This window comes from Mastomys coucha, unplaced genomic scaffold (genome assembly GCF_008632895.1).
Source record: "Mastomys coucha isolate ucsf_1 unplaced genomic scaffold, UCSF_Mcou_1 pScaffold17, whole genome shotgun sequence".
NCBI classification, from domain to species: Eukaryota; Metazoa; Chordata; class Mammalia; order Rodentia; family Muridae; genus Mastomys; species Mastomys coucha.
In genome coordinates this window covers 21,607,922-21,624,435 of record NW_022196899.1, presented here as the reverse complement: position 1 = coordinate 21,624,435, position 16,514 = coordinate 21,607,922, and the positions used below count along the sequence as shown (strand labels likewise).

The 16,514-nt window shown below is 43.7% G+C and overlaps 2 long non-coding RNA genes across 2 annotated transcripts; one reads left to right on the top strand and one right to left on the bottom strand.

The window, feature by feature from the left end:
- Positions 1–4,565: 4,565 nt before the first annotated feature.
- On the bottom strand, positions 4,566–10,843 carry LOC116094771. The gene is made up of 2 exons (XR_004120308.1): positions 10,622–10,843; positions 4,566–4,864 (listed from the first exon to the last, which is right to left on the bottom strand). It is a non-coding gene; the product is annotated as an uncharacterized LOC116094771 (long non-coding RNA).
- A 1,431-nt stretch (positions 10,844–12,274) lies between these two features.
- Positions 12,275–16,035, top strand: LOC116094770. Its single transcript, XR_004120307.1, has 2 exons — positions 12,275–12,406; positions 15,757–16,035. It is a non-coding gene; the product is annotated as an uncharacterized LOC116094770 (long non-coding RNA).
- The last annotated feature ends 479 nt before the right edge of the window (positions 16,036–16,514 follow it).

Genomic DNA, 16,514 nt, shown 5'->3' with positions numbered 1-16,514 from the left:
CAAGTTACATCGAGAGTCATCTGGTCTATATCCTGAGTTTACCTACGTACAGGCAAATAAGGTTGCTTTCACAATGCTGCTCAGAGTCCAAAGGTTTCATCGTCTGCTGTAAGGAGTGCCAAGAAGAAAGGAGAAAATGACCAGACCTTTCTTGGCCCATTTTTATCACTTGGTTGTGAGGGCCACACTACCTGCTCTCCAGGGCACCCCAGAGCCTTTGCTAGTCTGAATTCAATCTGTAGTCCCTGAACATTCTCCTCAGCTTCAGGCCAGTTGAAGGGTCCGGTGTGGACCTGATCAGAGCTGTTTTCTGTCCACACCCATCTCTGCCTGCAGGACTGCTGTGGGGAACTGACTGTGGTTCATCTGACAGTAAGTCAAGCTTAAACTGCACTTCCCTAGAGCTCCCCTGGTGGCAGTTTCCACACATCTGTCCACATCCAGCAAAGTCAAGACAAAAAAAATATATATTAAGGACTAAATTGTAAACTTTTGTACGTTTGAACTCTGGTGCACTTTTTAGTCCTGAACAGAATAGTGTCTTGTCATCTGTGAAAGGAGAGTGTTTTCCTCACAGATGCAACCCGTTCTAATTTATAGGAAACACAGCATCATCAGCAAGTGTGGGGACATCTGGAATAATCACATCTCAGGATAGCAGAACTCATTTTTGTGCCCTCTTGGCTTACATCCATCAATTCTTAGCTTAGCTGCATCTCTCCGTTTATGGGTCTCTGATTTTTTTCTCAATTGAAGCCCACAGTTTAGGCAATGTTCCATGTCTAACAAGAACATGCTCACATTGCTTTATTTATTATCATTACTATTATTATTATTATTATTATTACTATGGGAGGAAGATATCTTACCTCCACTTCATCTCTGAGAAAACTGAGTCTCAAAGAGATCAAATGAGTTGATCAGAGCTTCAGGATGAGAACTCAAATCTGAATTTATAATTCAAAGCCCGATGTTGTTTACCCTAAAGTTCAGCTTCCCAGGGATTTTAGAGGAAAAAATTGCACCCCCCACCTTGCTTTTGTATGACACTAGAGTAAGTATTGATTTAGTAAGTTAGTTCCTTGTAAGTCTGCTTCATAGATCATCCAGGAACTACATAGAAAGCAGGGCTGGAATGGCATCCTTACTGCCTTCTACGTAGTTCTCAGGTCATGACCCCCACCGAGGTTGCATATCAGATGTTTATTTATATTATAACTCATAACAGTAGCAAAATTGCAATTATAAAGTAGTAACAAAATAATTTTAAGGCTAGGGGTCACCATAACATGAGGAACTGTATTAAAGGGTCGCCGCAGCATTGGGAAGGCTGAGAACCACTGCTCCAGGTTGTTATGAAATATAATGCAGTAGCAGGAAGAGGGGGTACACAGCGTGCCTGTGCCATGGTGCCCCCTAGAGAAATCACTCCATGTGACAGACCTGCTGTAAGGGAGGTTTATTTGGGGGAAAAAAGGGAGAGGGGAGAGAAGGTGTAGAGGCAGATGGACCAGAGCCATAGGGGCAGCGAACAGAAAGAAAGACAGAACGGGAAGAGAGTAGGGGGTCGGCAACACGTGGGAAGAGAAAAGGAGAGAGAGCTGGGGTGGCAAAGAGTTCTTTTACGCACTACTCAGTGTGTCATCTCTCACCTGGTGGCAGGTAATGGCTACAAGTGATGACATAAGCTATTGCTAGGTCCCTGGAAAAAATCTAGTGAAATTGCCTGTAAGACAACATAGGTTTGGACACATGATTTTGCAAAGCATTCATTTCCTCATATGTAACATAATTTGCTGTAAGATGTTTATTTTTACTTGTTATCCTATTCTCTCTCTCTTCCTCTCTCTCTCTCTTCCTCTCTCTCTTCCTCTCTCTCTCTCTCTCACACACACACACACATACGCACACACACACATACACACACAGTACTACTCTTAAAAGACCATTGTACTTGCTACTTTTATGCCAACTTTTTACACACGCCGAAGTCATCAGAGAAGAGAAAATCTCAACTGAGAAACTGTCTCCATAAGATCACACACTCTTAAGGCATTTTCTTAATTAGTGATTGATGGGAGAAAGCCCAGCCCACTGTGGGCGGGGCTATCTCTGAGCTTGTTTTCCTGTGGGCGGGGCTATCTCGGAGCTGGTTTTCCTGTGGGCGGGGCTATCTCTGAGCTGGTTTTCCTGTGGGCGGGGCTATCTCTGAGCTGGTTTTCCTGAGTGCTAATAAGAAAGCAGGCTGAGCCGAGCAAGTCATGAAGAGCAAGCCAGGAAGCATCACCCCTCCATGGCCTCTGCATCAGCTCCTGCCTCTGGGTTACCTTCTTGACTCCCTTCAGTGGTGGACTACAATACGGAAGTGTAAACCAAATAACCGCTTTCCTCCCTGACTTGCTTTTTGGTCGTGGTGTTTCACTGCAGGAATAGAGAGTCTGAGACCGCCATCCTTCAGTAAGCCATACCTCCTTGAATCTCTTCTTCAGCCCTGGCCCTATAGATAGCTTCTGACCCAAAGAGTTGGTCAGGCCTCTGAAACTAGAACCTAGCTATGCTTTCTCTGATAACTTGGGCTTCCTTACTCTGTCTTCAAAGTCCCACTCCCTGCCACGGGGCTGCCTGCGGCCTGGAGGAAGACCACCGTGCTGGTAAATCAAAGGCAAGGCTTTCTTCCATTCTCCCCCTCTAGGCAGCTGTGAGGATTTATAGCTCACCTGCCCTGCAGTGCTTTTCTTCTGCACTCCAATAAACTTGTCTCAGAATTTAAAAACAGAACTGGTGAACAGGACTGCGTGGTCTGATTAAAGGAACCCCCGGCAGCTTCTACCCAGGCCCCTTGGAACATTTACTGGGAAGAAAGCGGGCGCAACCCCCCTATTTCTGAGTCGCTGTGGCGTTGCTTTTCTCACCTCTGGGGCTAACTGCCCGACAGGAAGTAATTTAGGGGAGGGTGGATTCATTTTGATTCATAATTTGAGGCTACAGTTCATCTTGGTGGCGAATTCACGGTGGCAGGAAGTGCTCACAGCTTTGGCCATGGGAGTCTAAGTGAATCATGAGGCAGGAAGAGGAATGGGGCTGTAAACCTCCAGTAACCAACTCCTCAATAAGGTTCCAACTCCTGAATGTTCCAACCATCCAGACCACACTCAAACAGAAGAATCCATGGAAAACATTCCCCATTCTAATTGAGGAAATCCATAATAGCCTGTGCAGAAAACCTGCAGAGAGGAAATATTCAGAGGCCGGAGGCGGGGCCCAGACGCTCTGTGAAGGCCAGGTAAGGACACCAACCCAAGCGAAGACACAGGTGGACGCTCCAGTGGCTCTAGCTCTGGCCATTTTCAGTACGCAATGTCAAACTTGGACTTCTCAGCAAGCCCCGTTCACTGAGGTCCACGAGAGCTAACGAGTCATTGAAAGCACTAAGTTCAGTGGTTCATTAAACGGCAGTAGGCAGGTAGAAAACATGACAACGACAGCCACATTCACATAGACATGCTGTGAAGACACTGTATGAGGTTGGGGGGGGGTCCACTCACGCAGCAGGAAGTCAGTAAAATTCAAAGATGAGTGTTGCAAAATTTAATTGTAGACCTTACCTAAGTCCCACTGAAGGCTAACTCGTGGGTTTGTCCCACACATGCGGATCTTAGAGTTCGGAGAACAGAACAAGTATGTGTCTGTGGAAGACAAGCCTACCTGAGCCAACGCCCCAAGGGTTTCTGGTCTCCCTCCCCTCCTCTCTGAGTCTTTTTCCTCTCATTTCTTTCTCTCTGGCTTGCTAGCCTGGTTCCAGCCCACTCCAGTTTCAGCCCGGGCTAGGATCCTATCTGCTGTGTTTAAGGTGCTCCTTTGATCTGCCAATATAAACCACTTAAAATTAATTACCACACACAGCCGTGCGGGCTGCCCGCTGGCAGAGATTCCCTCACTCTGTCTGGCTCTCTTTCCAAGCAGCAAATGAATTTTCTTAATAAAGACATCTATTAATCAAAGGACCAGAAGCTCCTAGTCTACAATGTTGCAACCTTAACGCACACTGAGCAGCCACGTTCCCATGACTTTTCAGCGGGCGCACAGACGTATTCAAAATTTGCCCCAGTCTTGTATCCAGTAGAACTGAGGACTGGGAGGCTATCAGGGCTCACAAATGGATGGTGATGGAAATGTGTGGGTAAACTAATGCAGCCTGTGTTCCTTTAAATCAGAAAGGGTTTCATTTTTAAAAGCAGATCTTGTCCAAACTCTCCTGATACTCTATAGGTGGACCAGGGTAGCCTCAGGACAATTCTCCTGCATCAGATTCCCACATGCTGAGATTCTGATGTCCTGTATGCTATTGATCTACAGCACCCTCTGTACATCCTTGGTGTGGTTATATATGTGTTTGGGGATTTAGATACTCCAGATAAACATGCTCATTTCAGCAATGAATACCTTATAAGTATACACATTATTTTTGTACACAATTTTATACACAGGCTCTAAGTGGGTGAAGATTTAAGCAGTCTCTTTCAGGCTCCCATATAGCTTGCTATCAAATAACCAAAACAAAACAGAACAAAATAAAAAGTTTAAGTTTTATGGACTTGTCAGTGTTTAGAATTGTAGAATTGTCTACAGAGGATGAACATGAACCTTCTGTTCTGCTGTTGGGAAGGTCCAGCCTGTGGCTGGCAGGCTCTGTTCACAGCTTTCTTCAGGAAGCCCAGCCTGAACCTTGTCCATGTGCTTGCCTGGGCTCCTGAAGCTGGCTTGCTCACAAAGGAAGGGCCTTGGCTAAGTTTGAAGAATAGTTTCAAGCTTTGGGGAAGAGAAGCCAGTGAACCCAGCTAATAAACTCTGTTATCCCAATTCCCTAAGGGTGAGAAGAAAAAGAAAAAAGAAATTAAAACAGAATAAAAATGTGCCTTCAACTCCATGAGAGAGCACACGACGAAGCCAGAGGCATCATCTCATCAAGAGAGTCCACATTTGGATAAAGCAATTTCATTTTGGAAGCTTTCGATTCTCAGACCTGCAGTGAACTCCATTATAAGGTTATCAAGACAGTTGATGGGAGTGGAGGCCATGCATTAATATTAATGGCAGTTGTAAGTAGGATGCCCCTCCCATTTCAGTCTCTGCCAGTAAGATAAGATCGGTCCTGCCAGAAAGAAAGAGCATTTTTTTCAAGGACACAGGTCTTGCTGTATTTTCATAATTGGCTTTTTTCCTTTCCTTTTTATAGTTTTACATATGTTTTTATCAATTCTTTCAGAATTTTTCCCTCACATACTGTATCCTGATCACATTTCCCCTCCCCCAACTCCTCCCAGCTCCTCCTTGCCCTTCTCACTCATCCAGACCCCTTTCTGTCTCGCACTAGAAAACAAAGAACTTCTAAGGGATAATAATAAAATAAAATAAAGTAGAATAAAGACTAACACATCAGAATAATACAAAACAAGCAGAAGGAGAAGAGGCTGAGAAAAAAAACATAGATACAGACACAGAGACCCACTTGTCTGCACATCCACCAATACTCCCCCTAAAAAAAAATTCAGTTAACTGGAAGCCATAATATGTGCAAAAGACCTGTAAGACAAAGAGAGAGAGAAAATCACATACATATATAAGAAAAAAGAGTAAGTTTAAATTAAAAACAAAACAACAACAACAAAAAAAGCTTGCCATGACATTTTGAGACAAGAAGTCCCCCAAGATGCCTTTGAATTCATTTTCTGTTGTCCCCCTGAGGCTAGGCATGGAGCCTACTTTGAAGAGTAGTGGTTTCCATGGTGAGACTCCCTTGGAGAAAACTAAATTTTCATTTGAGAGTGGTTATCAACTGGAGATCGGTAGCTACTGGGTGTGTGACCACTTCCTGTGGCTCTAGGACCGCATCTGGTACAGACCCATGGGGCCTGCTGCCTGGGTCCCTGAGTTCATGTGTGTGTGTTGATCCAGTTGACTTAGAGTTTTGTTTCCTTTTGTCCTTCATCCCCTCTTGGCTCTTTTTTTTTTCTTTCCACCTCCTTAGGGGTTCCCTAAGCCCCGTGGGGAAGGATTTGATGGAGATATCCCATTTAGAACTGAGTGCTCCAAGGTCTGTAACTCTCTGCGTGTTCTCTGACTGTGGGTCTCTGGATTTGTTCCCATCTGCTGTTGGAGGAATTTCTCTAATGAGGGCTGAGCAAGGCACAGATAGATGAGTAAAACAGAATGCCATTTTATTACTATGTTTATTGAGTAGACCAGTAGTACTTGATTTTACCTTAGGTCCCTGGGCTATCTAGTCTCGGGTTCCTAGTCACTCAAGCAGTGTCAGGTATGCGTTCCATCTCGTAGAGTTGCCCTAAGTCACATCAGACATTGGTCACCATTGCACTAGCAGATTTTGCAGACGGCAAAGGGTTTGTAGCTAGGATGCTGCTTACATTTCTCCTTCGGTAGCATGCGCAGGACCTTCCTGTAGATGCTAGAACATAAGGCTCTTTGTGGGCACCAGCTTGACTTCTCCATGTTCCATGAGTTGTGTACGTATTGCCTTCGGTAACAGGACCTTACCTCTAGTTGATGGAGAGCAACCTATAGTCTCAGCTACAGCCTGTGTTATTTGTGGGGTCCCATTTAGCTAACAAGAAGTTAGGTGTAACCCAATACTGGTACTAGGAGCTTCATTTGGTAACAATAGATGTCCAGGTAGGGCTCTGTCTTCCCTATTATTTGGCAATTTTACTTAGATCTCCTTCAATTAGAAAATTTCCAGTGTATGCTGTGTCCATTCTACCCCTCACATGACCCTTACTTTTAGTTGTCTCTCCTCATATTCCCTCTCTCATCCCTCTCCCCACATGATCCTCCCATTTCACGGACCCCCATCCATAGCTATCCATTCTATTTCTCTAGAGTAGATCTGTCCGCCCTACTGCAGTCCCTTCCTCTATGCCTCATCTATGGGTCTATGGATTGTAGTTTGGTTACCATTGACTTAACAGCTAATATCCAGATAAAAGTGAACACATATTGTTTTTGTCTTTCTGGGTCTGTGATACCTCACTGGGGATTATTTTTTTTTCTAGTTCCATCCATTTTCTGTGAATTTTATGATTCCATTTTTTAAAAAAAATACAATTTCATTGTTTAATGTTATAAAGAAAATCACATTTTCTTTATGATATTCATCTGTAGAAAGGCATCTAGGTTGTTTCAAGTTTCTGGCTATTAAGAGTAGAGCGTGAATGAAAGTGGTTGGACAGGTGTCTCTGTGGTGTGTCCTTTGGGTATATGCCCTAGTTGTATAGCTAGATCTTGAGATAGGTTGGTTCCCATCTTCCTGAGGAGCCACCACATTGATTTCCATAGTGGCTGTACAAGTTTGCACTCCCATCAGCAACGGAGGAGGGGTCCCTTTGCTCTACATCCTTGCCAGCATGAGCTGTCACTTGTTTTATCTTAGCTGTTCTGACAAGGATCTCAAAGCGGTTTTGATTTGCATTTCTCTGATGACTAAGGGTGTTGAACGTTTCTTTAAATGATTCTCTATTATTTGAGTTTCCTCTTCGATAATTCTCTGTTAGATCTGTACTCCATTTTTTTTTTAATTGGCTCATTTGTTTTCTTGATCTAGTTTTTTGAGTTCTTTATATGTTTTGGATATTAGCCCTCTACCAGATGTTTAGTTGGTAAAAATCTTTTCCATTCTATAGGCTGACATTTTTTCCAAAGGATGGTGGGCAGAAGCTTTTCAGTTTCATGGGGTCCTATTTACTAATTGTTGATCTCAATGCCTGTGCTCTAGGTGTTCTGTTCGGAAAGTCTTTTCCTGTGCCAATGAATTCAAGGCATTTGATCTATTGCATTCTTCTACAGACAGCCATCCAGTTTGATCACCACTATTTCTTGAAGATGCTGTCTATTTTTCCAGTGTGTATTTCAGGCTTCTAAATAATAATAAAAAATTAAGATGTTTATATGTAAAAGTTTCCAGTTTGATTCCATTAACCAACATGTCTACTTTGTGCCAACACCAAGCTGTTTTTATTTCTATAAATCTAAAATATAACTTGAGGTCAGGGATGATGGTACACCCAGCCATACTATTATTTAAGGCTGGTTTTCCTACCCTGGTATTTTGAGGAATGTGTGTGTGTGTGTGTGTGTGTGTGTGTGTGTGTGTGTCCCCATAGGAAACTGAAATTATTCTTTTAAGATCTGTTAAGAATTATGTTAGAATTTTGATGAGATTGCCTTGAATCTGTAGATTGCTTTTGGTAAAGTGACCATTTTTACGATATTCATACTACTGTTCTATGAGTGTCGAAGAGTTCTTCAATCTTCTGATATCTTTTCAATTTCTTTCTTCAATATCTTAAAGTTTTTAATCATACAAACTTTTCATTTGCTTGAGTTGTTAGAGTCTTCCTGAGATATTATTCGGTGCCATTGTGAAATGTGTTGTTTCCCTGATTTTGCAGTCCAAGTTGTCATTTTTATGAAGTCTACTGCATTCTGTGTCTTAGTTGTGTATACAGCTTCGTTGCTGAAAGTGTCCATCAACTGTACCAAGTTTCCTGGTGGAGTCTTAGGGTCCTCATGTACATTATCATATCATCTGCAAATAAAGGTACTTTAACTTCTTCCTTTTGAATTCATATCCCCTGATCTCCTTTAGTTGTCTTATTGTTCTAATGAAGACTCCAAGTAAAAACCTGAATAGGTATGAAGTGAGTGGGCATCCTTGCCTTGTTCCTGATTTTAGTGGAATTGCTATGAGCTTCCTCTCCATGTAAGTTGACGTTGGCTATGAGTCTGCTGCCTTTATTACGTTGAGTTATGTTCCTTATAGCCCTACTCTCTCGAGGACCTTTATCATGAAGGAGTGTTACATTTTTCAAAGGCCTTTTCTGTGTGTAATAAGATGATCATGTGTTTTTTGTCTTTAAGGATTTTTTTTTACATGTTAGGTTACATTTGTTTTCACATATTGAGCTATCCCTGGATCTCTGGCATGCCTCCTACTTGATCAGGTGGATGGTCCTTTTATGTGTTCTTGGTTTTAGTTTGCAAGTATTTTATTGAAAAATTTTCCATCTATGTTCATAAGGGAAATTTGTTCTGTAATTCTCTTTCTTAGCTGGATCTTTATGTAGTTTGGTTATCAGGGTAACTGTGGTCTTGTAAAACAAATTGAGCAATGTTCCTTCTCTTTCAATTTTATAGAATAATTTAAGGAGTATTAGTGATAACTCTTCTTTGAAAGTCTGGTAGAATTCTTCCCTAAAACCACCGAGGCCTGGGGTCCTCAAAAGAGCTGTGCAAAGTTTGCTGTTGGACCCTGTGTTCATTTCTTTTCTGTTGCTATGATAAAATACTCTCACAAGAACAACATAAGGGAAAGGGTTTGTTTCAGTTCCCACGTCAAGGCACACAGCCCAACACTGCAGGGAAACCAACGCAGTAACAGCTTCAAAGAGCTGGTGACATTGTCAATAGTCAGAAGTAAACAGTGAACCCCTGGCATCAGGTTCCCTGAGCTGGAGTCACAGGTGGTTATGAGTGACCCAATATGAGAACTGGGAACCAAACTTGGGTCTTCTGCGAAAACAGTGCATACCCCTAATCAGCTCTTAACATTTTTTATTAGATCAAATGCCCAGATTCGGCGTTTTCAAGTAAGTCACACTGGCCTCTCTTTTAGCATTGTAACATGATTGGTAGAATATTCTGTAGGCGGAGAAGAGAGGAATTCAATTGGCTGAGATTGTCATGATCCCTGAATGGCACAAAGAGGGCCTTAATGTATTGTGTATGGAGAAATTCTAGCCACTTATTGGACCTGAGTGGCATGAGTTTAGGACAATCTCGTCCACATACAGGATGATGGAGCAGAGAAATGGGGTAGTGCCAATGGAACTTAACTCAGTTAACCTAAGGCCTGAGAAATAGAGTCGATGGGCAGGAAGAGAGAGGTGCTGGGCGTGACGGGTTAACTCTATGTGTGCATTTACTAGATGTAGAAAAAAGAATGGAATTGCAAAGGAGTTAAGGAGTAAGTTAGGTCCTAGGGTGGGTAATACGAACCAGTGACCTACCTTTACCTGGTTAACAAAAGGCATGGGTTTGGCAAGTAAAACTGATTCTATTCTATGTGTCCTAACTTTCAACGGATGGAGTTGTTTCATAGGGGTACTAGAAGTTATGAATAGGGCTGGTGGCTGGAGGTGGGGACACAGCAGAGGGCTTGACTAAGAAACAAGTAGAAGGTGATTTGATGACTGAGGCAGTCTGGAGGGAGAGCAACTAGTGCTCACAGAAGAAGGGTGAGTCCAAATGTTCCCCTTCCACAGCCCGACCACTCCCGCTAACATGGAGAGTTCTCAGTTCCCTTCATTCACACTGCATACGTTCATGATAGCATCTGAAGCAGTCACATATCATATAAAGATTTACATTTCAGTAGGGAAAAAGACTTGAAAGAAAAAATTAAGTCAGTAAATTAAGAAGTATGAAAATGCTCAAGTCATTACCCCAAAGTCACCCCTCTACCATGCAAAAGTCACTAGATTAGTGAGTGTATTAGCTATTTGTCCTTATTGCTGCCCCCCAAAAAAACTGCTTAAAGTACGCTCACACTGCTGTAGAGTACAGCCCACCAGGCTTCAGAAGTCACAGCATCAGGAGTGTGTGGCAGCATAATACACTGTGTCTGGAGTCGGAATCAGAAACGGATGACTGCTGGGGCTCGACTCTTTCCCCGGCTTATCTGGTCTTGTGTTCCAGCCCCTGGAATGGTGCTGCATATGTTCAGATGAGTCTCCCCACATCAGTGAACCTGATCTGACAGTTGCTTCCCAGACATGCCCAGAGGTTTACCTCCTAAGTGATTCTAGATCCAGTTCACAATATTACCATGGCAACTCGCCAGCTCCATGGCAGTCTGAGAGAGAATGCAATGAACTTGGAAGGGGTTTTTCTCAGAGTCTGAACTACATACAAGTATGCATGTTCGGTGGCTCCTCACTGTTATAGATTCCATGCTTGTTGTAAGTCCAAAGTAATGCTTCAGGTAGCTTCATGATGAGTCTTGGATGGTACAAAGTCCTGGGGAATTTTGAGTCACCTAGCAGGTACTTTTCCAGATAAGGTCAAATGAAAGTGACATTCTGTTTTCCAGTTTCAACCTATTTTGTAAATATCATTCTTTTGATCGATAAGTCCTAAGGTTGGGAAAGATATGATATGTACTATAACGAATGCTGCAGTTGGTCTGGTGGGTCATAGTCGCTGCTATGTATTCAAGTGCTAAATACTGGTACCCAAGATCTGATTGCTCCCTCCCCCACCCCAACAAGAAGATCCTCGTGTACAGCAAGTGATGCTATGTAAACCCTGCTCCCAATTTAAAGTTAATTGGTTAATAAAAGGCTAAAGCCTGTGATTGGGTAGTTGAGTGAGAAAGGGGTGACTTGAGGATAGAGTCTCAGGAAAGATGAAAAGAAGAAAGGAGACCAAGGAAGATTGACATGAGAGGAGATGGGCCATGGGCACTTGGTCAGGAGAAACAGCGAGTATCAAGGGACACAAGGATGGGCTGTAAGTTAGAATAGCTCAACATACCTGGATTGTGTGTCGTTTATATGGGCTAGGTAGAAGAAATATACTTTATTTTACAAAGAAAACATGTCAGGCAATTGCCTGGACTATGTTGCTGTGATTTCAGTTTACAAGTCAGCAGTGTGTTAAATATTCTGTCTTTTAAAAGAAAGAAACAGAGCAAGGAGAGATAGCTTGGTTGGTAACGTTTGCTGCACAAGCAGTAAGCCCTGATTGGCTCCCTAAAACCCATGTTAAAATGCCAGGGAGGCAGGACAGAGGACCTCTTGAACTGGTTGTTCAGCCAAACTGATGAGCTCTAGGTTCAGAAAGAGGCCCTGCCTCAAAAAATATGGTGTGAACAATTATGGAAAATATCAGCCATTAATTACACAGGTGTGTGTTTATATTTGGCCAAAACGTGAGAAAAATAAATAATTGATAAGGATGAGTACTCAGAAATGCCAAGATGAGACGTCCACCAGAACCCAGCTCTGCATTTTTCCGAGAGACAAAGGCCTGGTGTCTGAGAACTCTGTCTTAAAGTTCTGTCTTAGAACTTAGTGTCTTAGGACTCAGTGTCTTAAGACTCAGTGTCTTAGAACTCTGTCTTCGAACCCAATGTATTAGAGCTCAATGTCTTAGAACTCAGCGTCTTAGAACTCAGCGTCTTAGAACTCAGCATCTTAGAGCTCTACATCTTAGAGCTCAGTGGCTTAGAATATAACTTCAGTGATAAGGATTATCTGGGATTCTGTTAGTTTCACAAGGGAAGAGCCAGTCTTTTTCCAGTGCCATGGAGGAATAATTGATAAATAAAAAGGTATGTATTTACAGCACAGACCATGGTGTTTTGATACAAATACATCGTGAATTAGCATATCTACCCTTAACATATTGATTACTTTTTTGTGTGCAGTAAGAACACATAGGTTCTCCTCTACCACTCAGTCCCATGGTGGAACACACAGATAATCCCAACATTTAAGAGGCAGAAACAGGAGGATCTCAGGCTTCAAGGCCAACCTGCTCTACAGGGTGAATTCCAGGATAGCCAGAGCTACACACAGGCCCTGTCTTGAGAAACCAAAAAGGAAAAAGAAAAAGAAGAAAGAAGAAAATTACCATTTTGCTCAAGATCCTGCACATGAATGGGATTACCCTGCTTCACTTAACACACTGTCCTCCACATTCAAGGTGCTGTTAATGACAGACACTTCTCCCTTTTGAAGACATAGTTATTTTTATCTGTATGCATGTGTGTATTTCTCTCTCAGTGTATGCACGTTTGTGCCAAGGTACTCAAGGAGACCAGAAATGGCTTTAGGATCCCTTAGAACTACAGTTCTGGACAATTGTGACTCAGCCAACACGAACACCAGGAATCAAACTATGGCGCTCTGCAGGAGCAGCAAGTGTTCCTAACCACCTTTTCAGCCCCAGTTTTTCCTTTTTTTTTTTTTTTTTTTTTTTTTTTTTTTTTTTTTTAAGGACACAAAATGCTGGGCAGTGGTGGTGCATGCCTTTAATCCCAGCGCTTGGGAGGCAGAGGCAGGTGGATTTCTGAGTTCGAGGCCAGCCTGGTCTACAGAGTGAGTTCCAGGACAGCCAGGGCTATACAGAGAAACCTTGTCTAGAAAAACAAAACAACAAAAACTCTAAAGAGCATCTCCCTCACGCCCACTCCCGTGTGTGTGCATGTGCATGTGTGTGTGCATGTGTGTGTGCATGTGTGTGTGCATGCGTGTGGGTGTGCGTGTATGTGTGTGCGCGCATGTATGTGCGTACGTGCATGCGTGCGCATGCATGTGTGTGCATGTCTGTGCGTGCATGCATGCGTGCACATGTGTGTGCGTGTGTGCATGTGAGTGCGTGTGCATGTGCGTGTGTGCGCGTGTGTGTGAGCATGTGCATGTGTGTGTGTGTGTGCGCATGTGTGTGTGTGCGCGCATGTGTGCGTGCATGTGTGTGCACGTGCTCATGTGAGTGCATGTGTGTGCGCGCGCACATGTGCGTATGCATGTGTGAGTGTGTGTGACATTTTCTTTGCTCACTAGCTCACGGATGGACACCAGCTTCTCATTTCTTGCTTGCCATAAGTGAGTACTTGCCATGCACACGAGAGTGCTGCCGTCTTTCAAGACACTGAGTTTGTTTCCTCTGAACGCACACCTGGAAATGCAATCGCTAGACCGTAAGACGGCTTGACTTTCAGTTTCTAAGGTTTATTAGTTAGGGTTTTGCTACTGTGAAGAAGACACCAAGACCAAGGCAACTCTTACAAAGGACAACATTTAGTCAGGAGTAGCTTACGGATCCAGAGGTTCAGTCCACTATCGTCGAGGCAGGAAACACGGCAGCATCCAGGCAGGCATAGCGCTGGGGACAAAGCTGAGGGCTCCACACATTGTTGCAAAAGAAACTAGGAGAGGACTGAACCCTCAGGCAGCTAGGAGGGCCTCAAAGCCCAACCCCCTACGGTGACGCACTTCCTCCAACAAGGCCACACCTCCTAACAGTGCCACTCCCTGGGCCAAGCATATTCAAACCACCGTGGCAGCGAACCAGCACACTGTTTGCCAGGACGGATGTCCTAACTCAGGCTCATCCACAGGGTGCAGGTGTTCTCTTCCCACCAAATCTTTGCCTGCTCAGTGTGTCTGTCCTTTTTGGTGCCTTCCTAACAGGTGTGATAGCCCCTGATTCTTATTTGCATTATCCTGTGCTTAATGACACCAAACCTTTCTTCATAGAACTATTGGCCATTTGGATGTCTTTCTTGAGAAGTGTCTAGATGAGATGCCTTTTTAACTTCAGTGTGTTTTGAGAAGTGGCGGAGAGGTGACTGATAGAGTTAAGAGCACTGGCTGCCCTTCCAGAGGACCAAGGTTTGATTCCCAGTACCCATATGAGTGCTGACATCTGTCTGTAATGCCAGTTCTATGGAACCCCAAACCTTCTTCTGGCCTTGTAGCACAAGGCACACATGTGGTACACAGACATACATGCAGGCCAAACATCCATATATAAAAAAATAATAACATTAAAAAATTCAAAATGTGTTTTGAGCTTCTGTCATTAGGTCTCATAACAAAAATATCCATGAGGGAAAGTGCTTTTGTCTTTTTGTTGTTTGGCATATGAATGTCTAATGCCAGCGAAGAGCGAGATGCCTAGTAGAAACTCAATAAATATTTGTTAATGCCGATAGTTAGAACAAATAAAAAGAACCTTGGCATTTTCCAAATATAAAACCCAAAGAGTATTCATGACTTCCCAGCCTGAGTAGCTAGCTCAAGGGGTAGGCTGTGGCTAGACCGTCCTTGGACTCAGGGCAGCCTGCTGAGTCTCCAGCAGGCAGGTTCTCCTGCTCTGGCATCCAGCCTTTGCCTGTCGTCCGTACACCCTGGTGACAGAGCCCTTTCAGTTCACACCAATCCAAATCCAATATGCGTCACTAGGCTTAGCTACTAAATATGAACTCATTCTCAAGCAATTGACCTCCTGGAGGAAGAGAATCTAAAATGCTGGAGCCTTGGAAACAGGATGCAGAGGTGGCAGAGAAAGCCGCCGGTGTCAGAGCCTCCCAGGCACACAATTTCTTAGGGCTGGAGAGAATCCGTCCGCAGGCTGATAGTTGACTCTCATCATATCCAATTGAGTGTATCTTCTGCCTCCCTGCCTGTCACCCTCTTTTCTTTTCTGCCCTACAGAAGTTAAGGTCAAACCAAGTGTGGGGCTAGAGAGATGGCTTCAGTGGTTAAGAAACACAGGCTGCTCTTCCAGAAGACCTGAGTTTAATTCCCAACCCCCTCATGGCAGCTCAAACATGTCTATAATTCCAGTTCCAGGGGATCCCAAACCCTCACACAGACATCCTTGTGTGAGTGTGTGTGTGTGTGTGTGTGTGTGTGTGTGTGTGTGTGACCAGTTGTTTAATTCGATTGGAACCTTGACAGAAAGAAAGATGATAATCTGAATATGGTTTCGAATGTACTACCATATGTTGGGAACATGGGTATACATCCCAAGACTCCTTCAAAGCCAGCCATTCTAGGCATGTGTCTTTCATATCTTCCCCATTAAACCGGAACAAAGTTGATTTTTCCGCTGAATTGACCAAGGCTAGGAGAATGTTTTCACTCCCAGGATCTCTTCTAACTTTTTCTCTAGGAGAAAAAGTCCTGCAGCTATCCCCTCTGAAGGTCAGTCCTGACTGCACAGCTGGACTCTCTGCATCTATCTCACAGAGATGAAAAGGGACCTCTAAAGAAACCCGAAAGCGGCACTCAGATGGCGAGCCACCCTCCTAAACAACATGAAATGAATGACATCGAGAAAAGGAACTTGAGCAGTCCCCTGCTCCCCTCTCTGATGGGATTCACATTCAAGCTGTGGTGTTTAAGGAGAAATGCCAACTCCCCGGCAGCATAAACCAGTTATGTTTCCACACTGAACTGGGCAGGACTTGCCTTGGGATTCATCCAACAGACCAAATTCTCAGAAGCAATGGAATTTGGGGAGACTTTTTGTGTAAAATCCAGGCATCTGTTGACATGCTCTATAAACAAGGAAGGCTCACACTATGCTTTTAGCTCTACACATGCACACACATACATGTACAGGTATAGGCATGCACATGGTCACATACAGAACACACATACAGACAGCCTTCCTTCCAAGGATAATGCTTCACTTCATGTTCTCAACACTGTGCTGCTCACTGATCACCTCCCTATGCTTGCTCCAAAACCCTCCAACCTGGCATGCCTGCTCCATGTTCAACCTCCACCCTCTCCAGTGGTTGAACCTCAGTGCTCCATTCAAGACTTACCCCTGTCTACATGGCTTTGGTCTCGAAACATGACAGACAGAAAATTAGTTCTTATTGCTGCACATTTGGTAGTTTGTTCCTTCTGTTCTTTTAAGTA